We start from the raw sequence: 17,452 nt of genomic DNA, 5'->3' as shown, positions 1-17,452 counted from the left end.
AGCTAATCATTTTGACAAGTGTTGCTGAATGAATATTCTTTAAAATGCACAATTTTTCTACCCATCACATTTTCTCCCAAAACACCCCTTTGGGTTGTACTAGTCAAAACGTGTCAGAAAAGGAATGAATAGCCAGTTGCAACAACAGTGAGACACTTTCTGGGAGAGGGCAATAGGGCAAATTCCTGAACCAAAAATACAAAAAGCTAGCCTCAGACATGTTTTCAGGAGTCACAGGTGGGCACTTTTTGGGGCAATGTGGTGAGCCAGTTTGATAAGTTACTTCGCTATGCAGCTAATCATTTTGACCATTGTAGCTGAATAAATATTCTTTCAAATGCGCAATTTTCCGACCCATCACATTTTCTCCCAAAACACCCCCTTGTGTAGTACTAGTCAAACAGTGTCAGAAAAGGAATGAATAGACATTTGCAACAATAGTGAGGCACTTTTTGGGCGTGGGCAATGAGCCACAGTTGCTGAAGGGGGAGCCTCGTGATTCTGGGGGCTGCTCCTGGAGAGTGGAACGCCATCCCGAATTGTGCAAAGAAGGTCAGGCCACCGGCTTTGCACCGGTGGCCAGACCAAAATTATTGGCATTTCGGTGAGGCTGCGGGAGTGCAGAGCATCCCAGTGGCCTCCCTGTGTTGAAGGGGTGGGGGGGGCTTCAGCAGATTTTCAAAAGCCCCCCACTCCTTCAACATGGTGAGGCCACTGGGGTGCCCTGCACCCCTCCGGCCCCCCCAAAATGCCAATCATTTCAGTCTGGGGGGCTGCACCCGGAGAGTGGAGTGGCCCCCGGTGTATCCATACAAAGTTGGGCCACCGGCTTTGCACCGGTGGCCTGCTGGAAATCGCTGGCATTTCGGTGAGACCACGGGGGTGCTGGGCACCACAGCCGCCTCACCGTGTTGAAGGGGTGGGGTAGCCTCAGCAAATTTTGAGGCCTTCGGGGTTTAAAAAGTGCCCCGGCAGCCTCGTGAGTCTGGGGGACCTCTCCCGGAGAGTGGAGCGGCCTCCAAATTATCCATAGAAGGTTTCGGTGCACTTACCTGGGTAATGGAGGATCTCTGGGTGCTGGCATCTGCTGTGCACTCCACTGGCATAGGAAGCGAGGGAAGGGAAGAACTATTCCCTTCCCTCACTTTCTATTTCAACCCATGCTGTGGCTGTTTCGTTTGTGGTCAGGCTGCAGTAGCCAATAAGCAAACAGCTTATTTGGCTTCTGAGGCCTAGGCACTGCCATACTTTCTATGATTGGCTGTCATCTCCCAAACAGGAGGAAGACAGCTAATCATAGAAAGTGGACTTCGGCTACGAGTCAAAGCTGAATAGCTGTTTTTCAGCCGAACTTCGGCAGAATAGCGACTCGAAGTCAAAGTTCGGTACACCCCTACTTTGGACCATCGGGTATTTTTCATCTGTTAAAAAGCATGCCAATTAATAGTCTTGCAGTCAAACAAATGCTTTACTACATGCACAGTAAAAAGCAAGGAGCGTGCCACCTTATCGTCTTGCAGTTAAGCGGTTTCATGTCTGCTTGCAAGGTTAAGGATGCTGGTACTGTAGTTCTCAGCTTTCATTAAAGGTTTAGTGCTCATTACGGACTGTGTTGTTATTGGATTCTCATAACGTGATAGCTGCTTGTCACCGTGTACAAATTCTTAGAATGTGTGCATCCCCTCAGTGATATTTTGTGTGGATAAATGCATGTGGCTTACCATATTATATATACTGAACTTTGTGAATGGATTGTTTTACAAGAAGAAGCAATTGGAGGCTCAAAGGAGTTTCTGATGATACTACTGGAGTTTATTGCCAACAACTCTTATTTTCAACATAATGACAATTTCAATATCCAAATATCGGGCGCGGCCATGGGAGCTACCATGGCACCGGCTTATGCAAATAGCTTCATGTATAAATTTGAAACCCAACATATCCTTAAACATCCGGAATGGTCCAAGTACATCAGCAAATGGGTTCGATATGTAGATGACATATTTGGAATTTGGCAAGGAGAGTTAGAACAATTGGAAGGGTTTTTCACTTATATCAACACGATCAATCACAGAATTCAATTTACAACAGAGATAGGGAACCCAGGCATACATTATCTAGATGTCGTAATTGATGTACACAATTATTAGATTAAAACTACATTGTTCACCAAACCAACAGATTGGAATAACTTGCTAGACAGACTAAGCTTTCATCCACCACAGACTCTCAAGAACTTACCTTATAGTCAAATGTTAGGAATTAAAAGGATAGTGAGCGATTCATCGTAATGCGATACACAATTGGCTAGACTATGCACCAAACTGAAGGAAAGGGGATACCCATAAAATGATTTAATCTTGGCAAGATTGAAAACTGAGACTAGGAAACAGGAAGATCTGCTAAGCAGCAAAACAACACGAAGCGCACCTCCAATAGTGTTTGTCTCGAAATTCACGATTCAAAGTCATCAAATTAGCAAATGTATCACCAGACATTGAAATATCCTTACCAGCAATGAAAGGACAAAAAACCTTTTCAGCAATACCTTTGCTTACCAGAGGAGCAATAACTTGAGGGATCTACTTGCCAATACAAGAACCAATGTCAAACAACAACAAACAAACAGAAATATAGGAACCTTCCCCTGCATGTGGTGTGGCAATTGAAATAATATAATTCAGGGACAAGCCGTACTTCATCCCAATACAGGCGAAATAATACCATTGAAGATATGTGCCACCTGCCTCACCGAAAATGTAATATACTGTATCTGATGTCCCTGTGGCATGAATTATGTTGGACAAACGGGAAGAAAAATCAGAACCAGGATGAACAAGCACAAATCGTGCATAAGAATGAATGCATCAGCAGTAGCTAGACACTTTAATGAAAAGGGGCATAGTATCACACAGTTTAAATTTCAAGTACTTGAAACAATCAACACAAGAGGCCAAAGAAAGGACTTTAAAAAGCTGAGGGCACAGAAAGAAGCATTTTGGATAGACTGGTTTGGGCGCCCTGAGTCCAAATGGGATAAACGAGAAGTGGGACTTGATTTGCTTCCTTTGATATACTCATAGCATGATAATACATAATGCACCCAGAACATTTTAGGCCAAGACTTTGTTCCACAATGTGGTGTAGCAGTGACAGTTGTCGTCATTGCTTTTCAACCAGTGCCAGAATGAGTTCTTTCAGTTCAAAAGACCGACCAAAACATTGATTGATGGTAGTTTACCTGGCTGCATAGACCAGATGTAAATAGGGAGGGGAACTTGAATTGCTTCCTTGATATATTCGCAGCTTGATAATACATTATGTACCCACGACATTTTTAGGCCAAGACTGTGATTCAGATTGTGGTGCACCAAAAGCACCGGAGCAATTGTCGTCACTGATCTCCAACCAGAACCAGAGTGAGTTCTTTCAGTTCAAAAGAACAGCGATAGCATTGATTTGTGTGAGTTCACCAGGCTGCATAAACCATATGTATTGTTTTATATTTGTTTTGCTGGGCACGATGGATAGATCCGGATGTATTGTTTAATATTTCTCTTACTGTGCATGTAGGAGAGATCAGTTCCGATACAGGGAAGGTGGTCCATACGGAGCACACCCTAACAATGCTGGGGATCTGCCAACCATCAGCCACTATTGTTATTCACAACATTGTTGAATGCTTAAATATGTGCTAGACGTGACTCACATATATATATATATATATATATATATATATATATATATATATATATATATATATATATATATATATATATATATACATATATATATTACACAGCCACGGTAGTGTTGTTATGGTCAAGTTGCTTTTTCCATAGGAAGAGACCTTTTTGGGCGGCCTATAACTCCGCTCTCCCTGGACGAATCCTCACCAAACTTTGCAAAAACAAGTATATGGGTCACTCTGAATTTATTTGCAAAGTTTGGTGAGGTTTGGTCCGGGGGGGGGCAAAGTTATAGGGGGGGTCCAAAACGTCTTTTTTTCCCCATAGATTGAATGGAGAAAAAACATTGCTCACGCCTATAGCCCAAACCGCTGGACAGATTTTCACCAAATTTGGACCAGCGGCTTCGTCCCGAAAGCGTGCTTTTGCAAATTTGGTGAAAATCTGTCCAGTTGTTTTTTAAAAAATGGCCAAAAAGTGGGTCACAAAAAATTATTAATCTATGTTTGGTCCGCAGACACACTTCCCTGTTCGCTCCGCGGACAGTGTCCTGATTGGCCAATCGGCTTGTGTCATGTCCGCGGACATGCAACGTGTTCTCTAATTGGACGGTGAAGAGCGTGAAGTGCGTCAGATTTTTGGAAACACCCGCCATCTTGGATTCACGGATGTCCGCGGACAGTGTGGTGAAACTTGGTGGAAAAATACTATTTAGTAAAGTGTTTTGGTGTGTAAGACTGTTTGGGGAGGGTGGGGGAGTAAGAGATGGGTTAAATGTTGTATTCATTTAGGTGGGAGGCACACCTGTTGTGTTCCTTCTGACCGCGGACAATACGGGTGTCCTGGAATGTTCATAAATAAACGAAATGGGGGTGTCCTGAGGACACTACGCCTGTCTGTATGGTTCGTAGGCAAGTTGAAACTGTTCTAAGAACACATTAAGTGTCCTGCGATGCTCTAAATAAACAAAATGGGGGTGTCCTGAGGACGGTATACCTGTCCGTACTGTTCGTAGGCAAGTTGAAATTGTTCTAAGAACACATCAAATGTCCTGGGATGTTCGTAAATAAACAAAATGGGTGTGTCCTGAGCATGCTATGACTGTTCGTATTGTTTGCAGGCAAGCTGAAACTGTTCTAAGAATACAGACGATGTCCTGAAATGTTTGTAAATAAACGAAATGGGGGTGTCCTGAGGACGCTGCCGTATTGTTCGTAGGCAAGTTGAAATTGTTCTAAGAACATGTGTCCTGGGATGTTTGTAAATAAACAAAATGGGGGTGTCCTGAGTACGCTATACCTGTCCGTACTGTTCATAGGCAAGTTTAAATTGTTCTAAGAACACATCAAGTATCCTGGGATGTTTGTAAATAAACAAAATGGGGGTGTTCTGAGAATGCTATGAAATTGTTCTAAGAACACATCAAGTGTCCTGGGATGTTCGTAAATAAACAAAATGGGGGTCTTCTGAGGACGCTAGAACTGTCCTAATTGTTCGCAAGCTAGCTGAAACTGTCCTAAGAACACAAGCGGTGTCCTGAAATGTTCGTAAATAAACGAAATGGGTGTGTCCTGAGGATGCTATGACTGTCCGTATTGTTCGCAGGCAAGTTGAAACTGTTCTAAGAATACAGACGATGTCCTGATGAAATGTTCGTAAATAAACGAAATGGCGGTGTCCTGAGGACACTGTCCATATTGTTCATAGGCAAGTTGAAATTGTTCTAAGAACATGTGTCCTTGGATGTTCGTAAATAAACAAAATGGGGGTGTCCTGAGTACGCTATACCTGTCCATACTGTTTGTAGGCAAGTTGAAATTGTTCTAAGAACACATCAAGTGTCCTGAGATGTTTGTAAATAAACAAAATGGGTGTGTTCTGAGGACGCTAGACCTGTCCGAACTGCTCTCAAGCAAGCTGAAACTGTCCTAAGAACACACGCGGTGTTCTGAAATGTTCATAAATAAATGAAATGGGTGTGTCCTGAGGATGCTATGACTGTCTGTATTGTTCGCAGTCAAGTTGAAACTGTTCTAAGAATACAGACGATGTCCTGAAATGTTCGTAAATAAACAAAATGGGGTTGTCCTGAGGACGCTGTCCGTATTGTCCATAGGCAAGTTGAAATTGTTCTAAGAACACATTATGTGTCCTGGGATGTTCGTAAATAAACAAAATGGGGGTGTCCTGAGGATGCTATACCTGTCCGTACTGTTCGTAGGCAAGTTGAAACTGTTCTAAAACACATCAAGTGTCCTGGGATGTTCATAAATAAACAAAATAGGTGTGTCCTGAGGACGCTATGCCTGTCCGTACTGTTCGCAGGGAAGTTGAAACTGTTCTAAGAACACTTGCAGTGTTCTGAAATGTTCGTAAGTAAACGAAATGGGGGTGTCCTGAGGACGCTATACCTGTCCGTACTGTTCGTGGGCAAGTTGAAACTGTTCTAAGAACACTCATCATGTTTGCGGACATTAAAAGTGCCATATGGCATAGTTAAAATGTTTGACTCTATGGGTGTGATATGCTGCGGTGGTTGTGGCCAGGGCATAGAGTCTTGGGAGCATGGCCATATGGCCATGCACCCAAGACTCTATGCCCTGGCCACAACCACTGCAGCATATCACACCCATAGAGTATGGACATATGGCCATGCACCCAAGACTCTATGCCCTGGCCACAACCACCGCAGCAGATCACACCCATAGTGGCTTATCCAGTCTTGGGTGCATGGACAAGACCAAATTTATAAGCACCAAAGTTATAAGCTATTATGGGTGTGGTATGCTGCGGTGGTTGTGGCCAGGGCCTATAGTCTTGGGTGCATGGTCAAGACCAAATTTATAAACACTGAAGTTATAAGTCACTATGGGTGTGATTTGCTGCGATGGTTATACTTATTATAATATACTTACTGTTTGGTTTAGTAACTGGAGTACATATATTCCTTGTTAATTTCTGTGATAAAAGAAAAGATCATGTTAGTATTGGTATTTTGTAACGACTTATAACATTGAATAATCAACATTTTATTTTTACCCTTATATTTAGTAGATTACAAACCAGTGTCCTGTGCAATTTGCTCAGTTTCTGTGTTTGTTGCTAAAACCATTGGGTCTGTGGGAAAAATAAAATCCATGTTGGATTAAAAAAAAAACTTTTTGTTATGCTACAGTCTATTTGTTTGTTTTCAGTGTTCACTTGTTGTTTCTGGCTAATGTTCTATATGTTGGCTTGTTGCAGATTTTTGGAGCAGTTAGATACCTGTTGACATATTGTAACTGTCTATTTTTTGTTATAATGAAGTGGTACTGATTTATCTGTTTGGATATTGTAAAATCTTGGGGCAGTTAGAAACCAGTTGGCATATTCTAACTGTCTATTTTTTGTTATAATGAAGTGGTATTGATTTATCTGTTTGGTTATTGTAAAATCTTGGGGCAGTTAGATACCAGTTGGCATATTCTAACTGTCTATTTTATGATATAATTTAGTGGTATTCATTTATCTGTTTAGTTGTTGTAGAATCTTGGGGCAGTTAGACAGCTGTTGGCATATTCTAACAGTTTATAGTTTTTTAATAGAAGTTTTGTTAATGTTTAAGTACAGTTTAATTAATAAATTTTGGTTTTAAGAAGATTAAATAAGCGTTTGTAAGATTTGCTGGTAATCTCTGCTTTAGAGTAATGGTACTATCATTACATTCGGAGCATCCATATTTTTTTAAAATATATGCAGTATAGTGACCTGCATTGGTTGTGGCTCCTGTGTGGTAGATTATACCTATTGTTGTGAAGGTTTTCTTACCAAGTGATACTTTACCATGTGTGAATCCAGTCATCTTGTAGTTGTTTTTGGTACCATCTGCACTCTAACGTAGAAGCATTAGTATTACGTATTTACTATGTGTTTGTATTATTAAGGCGAGCGATTATCCGAATTGCAGGTAGTACATAATCTACCATGGTTTGCATTTTGTACAAGTTGCTGAAATGGAACGGATTCACAATTAGGTATTGATACATACAAGGAGCGCTAATTGGGGATTTGTTCTTGTGTCACATTGTTGCAGAGAGTGCATGTATGTTTCCACATGTATGAAATCTGGAAGATTTCATTTATAGGTATGTTTTTATTTTCCAGTACTTGTAGTAAGTACATTAGAAATTCTTGTGGATCTTCCTGTGAGTTTATAGTGAATTTCACCATTCCAGCACAGTAGTCCAATTGTTGTCTTATTCCATAAACACTATACGTGTTGTCAGGATTATTTGTTGCATTTCTATGAAGTACTAACATTTGCAAACACAATTGGTCTGTACTGTGTAAGTAAATGTTGTCAACAATTGGTGGTAATTGAAATAGAATATTCATTGCTACATTTGCGTAGCAACTTACACCAATTACATTTCAACGATTAAATGGACCAGGTAGTTCTGTATCTGAGTGCTTTTTTTTTAGTTTGTCTTCCTTTTTTGAAGAAGTACCTGGTTTACTTTCCTTAATAGTTTCTTTTTTGTTTGTGGTACTTGATGAAGTATTCGTTTTTTTTACTCTCTTTGGAGGATTTGCAGTGACATCCTGTTGCATTTCTGTTTGATTTAGTTTTCTTTTACAACATTTTACTTTTTGTGGAACAGGATATGTTTTTAGATGGGGGGTTATAGTGAACAAAGTCTATTGTATTCTAAAATGCAAGGAATATCAAAGTTTACTTTACTTGCATCAAAGTTGATTAGAAATAGACCGTCAAGTATACGTAAGCGTGATAGTGCTACGTAGCTCATGCCTTCTTTAAAGACTGTGGGCCTCATTACACAGTAGGCGGTAACCATGGCGCTATTAGCGCCATTGGTTGCCGCCGGTATTTTACCGTGTCCGCCTTGGTGGATGGCGGAATTACCGCCCTACTCCAAGGTGAGCGGGGGCGGTAATTCCCCATTAACCAAGGCACTTCCCCATTCCCATTTTTGCCCCCATAGGGCATAATGGGAATGGGGAAGGTGCTAATTACGGTACCGCAAATTGCGGTACCGTAATTAGCTCCAAGGTCCCTTTGCAGCACCTTACTTTAACAGCTGGTAAAACCAGCCGTTAAGGTCGGGTCCCGCAAAGGGAACTCGTAGTAAGGTGGTAAGGGTTTACCGGTACCGGTGCCCTTACCGGTACCAGTAAAACCTTGCCGCCTAACGTGTAATGAGGCCCTGTGTTACCAATGACTATCAATGTTTTGTCTACGGTAAGACCTTGTGATTTATGAATGGTAACTGCGTATGCAAGAGATAGAGAAAATTGTTCTCTGCGTACATACATGTCTTTGAAGAGAAGGAATCGAGCTGTTGAGCGTCCTATCCTTTTCACTTCTGAAAGTTTGTCAAAGAGAATATTGACAAACTGAATGTTGTTGTCACGTGGGTATGTTTGAAAGCCAACAACTGTATCCAGTGCTCCATTAACAAGTCCTTGATCCACGTCAAGGTTACGTTTAAGCATTACTCTGCAATTTAAGGATCATTTTAATATTTTTTCCAATCCAGCTGTGTTGGAGATTGAATTTTCTAAACTATTAACAGGCCGATTCATGGAATAATTAGCGCGGCGCAAGTGGCCAAAAACGTGCGAATCGCAGTGGAATAGCGAAAATCGCAGTGCAAGTGCGAAAATCGCACGAAAAGCAGCGCACATCGATTCATGGAAGGCCGTGCGCGAGAAAACCATCGGATGTGCCATAAAAAAGTGTGCGGCGCACGTTGGCGCACAGGCCATCTAACTGCGTGCGCCAGGTCACAGCGAAAATCGCACATAGCGCGGCGCACGCAACAAAAGTAGACGGGACACGGGGCGTAACACTCGGAATGGGGAACAACTTGCCAAAATGTGGGCGTCACAGGGAAAGTACAGGGTACAAGTGCGCGGAATGCCCACACGCTCGCCTACAACACGTATTCATGGAATAGAATAGGGCAAAAAAGCGCACGCTCAAACCAGCGCACAGGCACAAACACGACCGCCACAAGAAAGCAGGCGGTAGCGTCTCTGCGCCTGTAAGAAATGTGCGCCAAAAGGTACGCCAAAAAATAGCACCTATATACTGCCATGATGAATGTCCCATACTGTGGCCCTCCAGGACAAATGACGTGCAAAGGGGTACCCACAAACACGGACACCCGCTGACAAAAAATACGTGTGCGTGTATACCGGGGTGCGCGGGAAGTCACACACGCGAATTGGCAGGGCATGTGAATTCCAGGGGTTTGCGGGAAGTTCCACACGCGATTTGTCAGGGTACGTGGATTACAGGGGTGCGCGGGAAGTTCCACACGCGATTTGGCCGTGTACGTGGATTTCAGGGGTGCGCGGGAAGTTCCACACGCGATTTGGCCGTGTACGTGGATTTCAGGGGTGCGCGGGAAGTTCCACACGCGATTTGTCAGGGTACGTGGATTTCAGTGGTGCGCGGGAAGTTCCACACGCGATTTGGCCGTGTACGTGGATTTCAGGGGTGCGCGGGAAGTACCACACGCGATTTGGCCATGTATGTGGATTTCAGGGGTGCGCGGGAAGTTCCACACGCGATTTGGCCGTGTACGTGGATTTCAGGGGTGCGCGGGAAGTTCCACACGCGATTTGTCAGGGTACGTGGATTTCAGTGGTGCGCGGGAAGTTCCACACGCGATTTGTCAGGGTACGTGGATTTCAGTGGTGCGCGGGAAGTTCCACACGCGATCTGGCCGTGTACGTGGATTTCAGGGGTGCGCGGGAAGTACCACACGCGATTTGGCCGGGTACGTGGATTTCAGGGGTGCGTGGGAAGTTCCACACGCGATTTGTCAGGGTACGTGGATTACAGGGGTGCGCAGGAAGTTCCACACGCGATTTGGCTGGGCACATGTATGACAGGGGTATGCGGGAAATTCTACACGCGATTTGGCTGTGTGCTCCCAGGTATTCCCTGTACACCCTCCACGGCCCCTGCAGGCAGCACACATCACAGGGGACTACCCTGCACACCTGCTCATGTCACCCAGCACCCCCACCCCCCAGCATCCAGGGGCACCCTCCACCAGGCCCCCACTCATGTCTCCCACCACCCCCACCCCCCAGCCACCATGGGCAGCCCCCACCAGGCCCCCACTCATGTCTCCCACTCACCCCCACCCCCCAGCCACCATGGGCAGCCCCCACCAGGCCCCCACTCATGTCCCCTATCACCCCCACCCCCCAGCAGTGCAGGGGCACCCTCCACCAGGCCCCCACTCATGTCCCCCTGCACCCCCACCCCCCAGCATCCAGGGGCACCCTCCACCAGGCCCCCACTCATGGCCCCTATCACCCCCACCCCCCCGCCACCAGGGGCAGCCTCCACCAGGCCCCCACTCATGTCTCCCACCCACCCCCACCCCCCAGCCACCATGGGCAGCCCCCACCAGGCCCCCACTCATGTCCCCCTGCACCCCCACCCCCCAGCATCCAGGGGCACCCTCCACCAGGCCCCCACTCATGTCTCCCACCACCCCCACCCCCCAGCCACCATGGCCAGCCCCCACCAGGCCCCCACTCATGTCCCCTATCACCCCACCCCCCAGCAGTGCAGGGGCACCCTCCACCAGGCCCCCACTCATGTCTACCACCACCCCCACCCCCCAGCCACCATGGCCAGCCCCCACCAGGCCCCCACTCATGTCCCCCTGCACCCCCACCCCCCAGCATTCAGGGGCACCCTCCACCAGGCCCCCACTCATGTCTCCCACCACCCCCACCCCCCAGCCACCATGGCCAGCCCCCACCAGGCCCCCACTCATGTCCCCTATCACCCCCACCCCCAGCAGTGCAGGGGCAGCCCCCACCAGGCCCCCACTCATGTCTCAAACCACCCCCACCCCCCAGCAGTGCAGGGGCAGCCTCCACCAGGCCCCCACTCATGTCTACCACCACCCCCACCCCCCAGCCACCATGGGCAGCCCCCACCAGGCCCCCACTCATGTCTCCCACCCACCCCCACCCCCCAGCCACCATGGGCAGCCCCCACCAGGCCCCCACTCATGTCCCCTATCACCCCCACCCACCAGCAGTGCAGGGGCACCCTCCACCAGGCCCCCACTCATGTCCCCCTGCACCCCCACCCCCCAGCATCCAGGGGCACCCTCCACCAGGCCCCCACTCATGGCCCCTATCACCCCCACCCCCCGCCACCAGGGGCAGCCTCCACCAGGCCCCCACTCATGTCTACCACCACCCCCACCCCCCAGCCACCATGGCCAGCCCCCACCAGGCCCCCACTCATGTCCCCCTGCACCCCCACCCCCCAGCATCCAGGGGCACCCTCCACCAGGCCCCCACTCATGTCTCCCACCACCCCCAACCCCCCAGCCACCATGGCCAGCCCCCACCAGGCCCCCACTCATGTCCCCTATCACCCCCACCCCCCAGCAGTGCAGGGGCAGCCCCCACCAGGCCCCCACTCATGTCTCCCACCACCCCCACCCCCCAGCAGTGCAGGGGCAGCCTCCACCAGGCCCCCACTCATGTCTACCACCACCCCCACCCCCCAGCCACCATGGGCAGCCCCCACCAGGCCCCCACTCATGTCTCCCACCCACCCCCACCCCCCAGCCACCATGGGCAGCCCCCACCAGGCCCCCACTCATGTCCCCTATCACCCCCACCCCCCAGCAGTGCAGGGGCACCCTCCACCAGGCCCCCACTCATGTCCCCCTGCACCCCCACCCCCCCAGCATCCAGGGGCACCCTCCACCAGGCCCCCACTCATGGCCCCTATCACCCCCATCCCCCCGCCACCAGGGGCAGCCTCCACCAGGCCCCCACTCATGTCTCCCACCCACCCCCACCCCCCAGCCACCATGGGCAGCCCCCACCAGGCCCCCACTCATGTCCCCCTGCACCCCCAACCCCCAGCATCCAGGGGCACCCTCCACCAGGCCCCCACTCATGTCTCCCACCACCCCCACCCCCCAGCCACCATGGCCAGCCCCCACCAGGCCCCCACTCATGTCCCCTATCACCCCCACCCCCCAGCAGTGCAGGGGCACCCTCCACCAGGCCCCCACTCATGTCTACCACCACCCCCACCCCCCAGCCACCATGGCCAGCCCGCACCAGGCCCCCACTCATGTCCCCCTGCACCCCCACCCCCCAGCATCCAGGGGCACCCTCCACCAGGCCCCCACTCATGTCTCCCACCACCCCCACCCCCCAGCCACCATGGCCAGCCCCCACCAGGCCCCCACTCATGTCCCCTATCACCCCCACCCCCCAGCAGTGCAGGGGCAGCCCCCACCAGGCCCCCACTCATGTCTCCCACCACCCCCACCCCCCAGCAGTGCAGGGGCAGCCTCCACCAGGCCCCCACTCATGTCTACCACCGCCCCCACCCCCCAGCCACCAGGGGCACCCTCCCCCAGGCCCCCACTCATGTCTACCACCACCCCCACCCCCCAGCCACCATGGGCAGCCCCCACCAGGCCCCCACTCATGTCCCCCTGCACCCCCACCCCCCAGCATCCAGGGGCACCCTCCACCAGGCCCCCACTCATGGCCCCTATCACCCCCACCCCCCCGCCACCAGGGGCAGCCTCCACCAGGCCCCCACCCATGTCTCCCACCACCCCCACCCCCCAGCAGTGCAGGGGCACCCTCCACCAGGCCCCCACTCATGTCTCCCACCACCCCCACCCCCCAGCAGTGCAGGGGCAGCCTCCACCAGGCCCCCACTCATGTCTCCCACCCACCCCCACCCCCCAGCCACCATGGGCAGCCCCCACCAGGCCCCCACTCATGTCCCCTATCACCCCCACACCCCAGCAGTGCAGGGGCACCCTCCACCAGGCCCCCACTCATGTCTCCCACCCACCCCCACCCCCCAGCCACCATGGGCAGCCCCCACCAGGCCCCCACTCATGTCCCCTATCACCCCCACCCCCCAGCAGTGCAGGGGCACCCTCCACCAGGCCCCCACTCATGTCTACCACCCACCCCCACCCCCCAGCCACCATGGGCAGCCCCCACCAGGCCCCCACTCATGTCCCCCTGCACCCCCACCCCCCAGCATCCAGGGGCACCCTCCACCAGGCCCCCACTCATGTCTTCCACCACCCCCACACCCCAGCCACCATGGCCAGCCCCCACCAGGCCCCCACTCATGTCCCCTATCACCCCCACCCCCCAGCAGTGCAGGGGCACCCTCCACCAGGCCCCCACTCATGTCCCCCTGCACCCCCACCCCCCAGCATCCAGGGGCACCCTCCACCAGGCCCCCACTCATGGCCCCTATCACCCCCACCCCCCCTGCCACCAGGGGCAGCCTCCACCAGGCCCCCACCCATGTCTCCCACCACCCCCACCCCCCAGCAGTGCAGGGGCAGCCTCCACGAGGCCCCCACTCATGTCGACCACCCACCCCCACCCCCCAGCCACCATGGGCACCCTCCACCAGGCCCCCACTCATGTCTCCCACCACCCCCACCCCCCAGCCACCATGGGCAGCCTCCACCAGGTCCTCACAATCCCCAATCATGTGCGTTATGGTCAGCCTCCACAGCCAAAAAGCCCTACCAAGTAACCCATTCACCCACATGGAAATGGAAATTACATGTTACACCCCCAATGTTCATAAAGCTAATGAACCCATGTCCGTCACACACAATGGTTGCAATTGAATGGGAAAACACCCAGCATGACATGCATGAAACCAATGAGATGATACCACACAGTGAAGTATGAAAACAAAATTTTATTAAAAAAAAGAAAGAATGCAAAAGAAATGAAACAAACTACAATGGGAATGAAAAAAAGATAAGCTGCATGTCCGTTTAAAAAAATAAAAACACCAAATCCTAATCCAAAAAAATGTCGTCCAAAGTCAAATGAAAAATAAAATCAATCCAATGAAGAACTATGTACAAAACATCCAAGGGTCCATGAGCCCAACTGAACAAAGGAAACCTACAAAAAACCCTAACTAAAATGCAACTATATACAAAAAGTGGAGCAGTGTCCGTCGACTCCAAATCATAAGAACAAACAAAGGAAACCTAAAACTAAAGAACTATATACAAAGGCGGTGGGCAAGTCCAGCGGCTCACTCCGTGGTGTTCCGGGCCAGGGCATCATCGAACACCTGTTCGATGTCCCGGAGGCGGTCCTGTTCCATGGCCCGAGGGTCCGCAGGGACGACGCCGTGTCCTCCTCCAACCCCCTGCGGATTGCCTCGAGGCACTCGGCCCGCCTCAGGGCCCTCCGCATGGAGTTCTCCGCCCTGACCATTGTGAGCCGCGCCTCTTCCGCCCGCCGCCGCTCCGCACCTATGGCGTGGCCCAACCGCTGCCACACAGAAGACACTCTCTGTCCTGGGTCCTCCTGCCCTCCGGCCGATGCCTGCCCCTCCGATGTTGAAGGCCCCGAGCCTTCATGGCCCCCACTACGTTGCTGCTGCTGCTCTGCCTCTGCCCGTGCACTGCCTCCTGCTGCCTGCACATCCTCCGCCGGCTGGGGTGCAGTTGTTGATGTGGCCACCCCTGCTGGACGTTCGACTCCCGACTGTGGCAGGGATGCCTCCTCCACCAGCCTGGCCGCACCATCAGAGGCAGCTCCACAGGGCACCCAGGTGACTGATGGGTGGGAAGATGGCACAGAGGACGACTGGCGCGTAGGGGGTCCAGTTGAGGAGGGGGTCGGAGCAAGCCCCATCAGACGGAGGAATCCGGCCTGGGTGACCTGTCCCAGCAGGCTGATGTGGTCAACGAGCCATTCGAGATGACGTGCAGTCTCTCCATGAAAAGACTGCAGGTCACCTCGCATGGCCCGTTGACGCAACGCCACACCAGCCAGGACAGGCTCAACCCGGACCTGGATAGCCACGTCCGCAGGCAGAGGAAGGCCAGTTGACGTCAGCTCATCCCCTGCCTGAAAACGGGTCTGGACGTAGGCATCCCTGCTGGTGCAAGATGATGCAGGGACAGGGTCGGGGACAGGATTGCACACAGGCACCTCCGCGGCGGCCTGTGCTGCCTCCTGTCCCTGGTCCTGCACTGCACCACTAGCACCAGTGGGATCCCCACCTCCAGACCCCGTCTCTGGTGCTTGCACGGCCTCCTCCTCCACCAAACCCCCCACCAACCTGGATGACTCCGTGCCATCTTCCCCTGTTGGGCCCTGTGGGGTCCCAGCTGCCCCTTCTGCTGCCGAGGAGTCCAACTCCAACCTCCGCCTCTTGGACCTCCCCCCGGCAGCTGCGGCCTGGGACGCGGCACCGGACTCCTCACTCCCCGATGAGATGACAACACGGGAGGGGAGCCGGGCCTTGCGTCTCCGGCTGGCGGTGGGATCCCCGCCGCTGTGCTCCACAGCACCTTCTCCGCCCTCTTCATCAGTTGACGCTGCAGACAGGGAGAAACAAAACACAGGCATCAGGGCACTGTACAATGGACACATACACACATGACAGTTGCACATGAGTGGCATTGGCAAACCTCAGACATGTCATCACAATCCCCAAAACACATGTCATTACAACTCGCATGAGCCATACCACAGCCATATCGCAACTGCCACCACCATCCATACACATACAACAGCATGAGCAGCCAAAGGTGAGCCAGACATCACATGCAACACAGGAAATGCACCACACATGTACACACACCACCACACTTGCATGCATGTGTACACCTCTGCCAAGTGTCGCACTGTTCAGTCGGGCATCCATGTCACATCTGCCAATCAGGCTTCCACATACCGTTGTCACATGCATCCATGTTGCATCACTGTTGCACCCTTGTCAAATACACACACATGCACATGTACACAGTGCTCATACATGCAGCCGAAAACAACATACATGCGTGACATCACGGACATGTCTACTTACATACACATTCATCCAAACATGTGTGCCCACACAACTGCATTTGGCATGCAAGCCTACACACACAAGCACCATCCATGTCTCACACATTACAGCCCTCGCATGTGTCAGCCCCACGGCCCTGTACACCCCCACCCATACTCGACCCCATACAAACAGATGTGCAACCTGCACACTACCGAATAATCACCACACGCACTGCTCACAATCAGGATGCATGTACACTCACCGCTCGACTCCAGACGGGTCTGCTTCTCTAGGACCTGGACATGGAGCGCTGGGGATATGCGTTCCAGGACCCTCATCTGTTCTTCCGACAAGTGGCCCCGGCGCCCCTTGGCATCCGCTGCCTTCAAGAGGCGCCGGGCCTTGTTCAGGGTCCTGGACCTGAAGTCCTCCCAGCGCTTTCTGACATGTTGTAAGTCGCGGACTGCCACCCCCTCCGCGTTGATGGCAGTCACGATGTCAGTCCAGATCCGAGTCCGTCCTTCCTTGTCGGCGCGGGAACTTCCGAAGAGGGCATCATACTGCCCCAGGACTTGCTCCACCAGGACACCAACTTCGGTGGCACTGAAGCTGGTGCCCCTCTGCCTCTCTGGCCGGGGGTTGTCAGTGGTCACAGATGGTGTTTGCCCCGACATGACAACCCCAGAGGCAGGAGTGGGTGGGCAACTGGGTCCTGGGGCTGGGCTGTGGAGCGATGGAATCCCAGTCGGGAGTCTTCGGTTCCAGCAGGGGTGGTCACAGCAACAGCACCCCTGACTGATGTGCAGGCAGCAAATGGCAGTGCACGTGGGCAGCAGGCAGTCAGGCAGCAGCAGATGGCAGGTGGGAGCGTGCTCGGGGCTCTGGGGGGCAGTAGTTCGGCCTTCTGGGCAGG

Source organism: Ambystoma mexicanum, chromosome 5p (genome assembly GCF_040938575.1).
Source record: "Ambystoma mexicanum isolate Mex_15411 chromosome 5p, UKY_AmexF1_1, whole genome shotgun sequence".
Lineage (NCBI taxonomy): Eukaryota > Metazoa > Chordata > Amphibia > Caudata > Ambystomatidae > Ambystoma > Ambystoma mexicanum.
Note: the sequence above shows the minus strand (reverse complement) of the source record.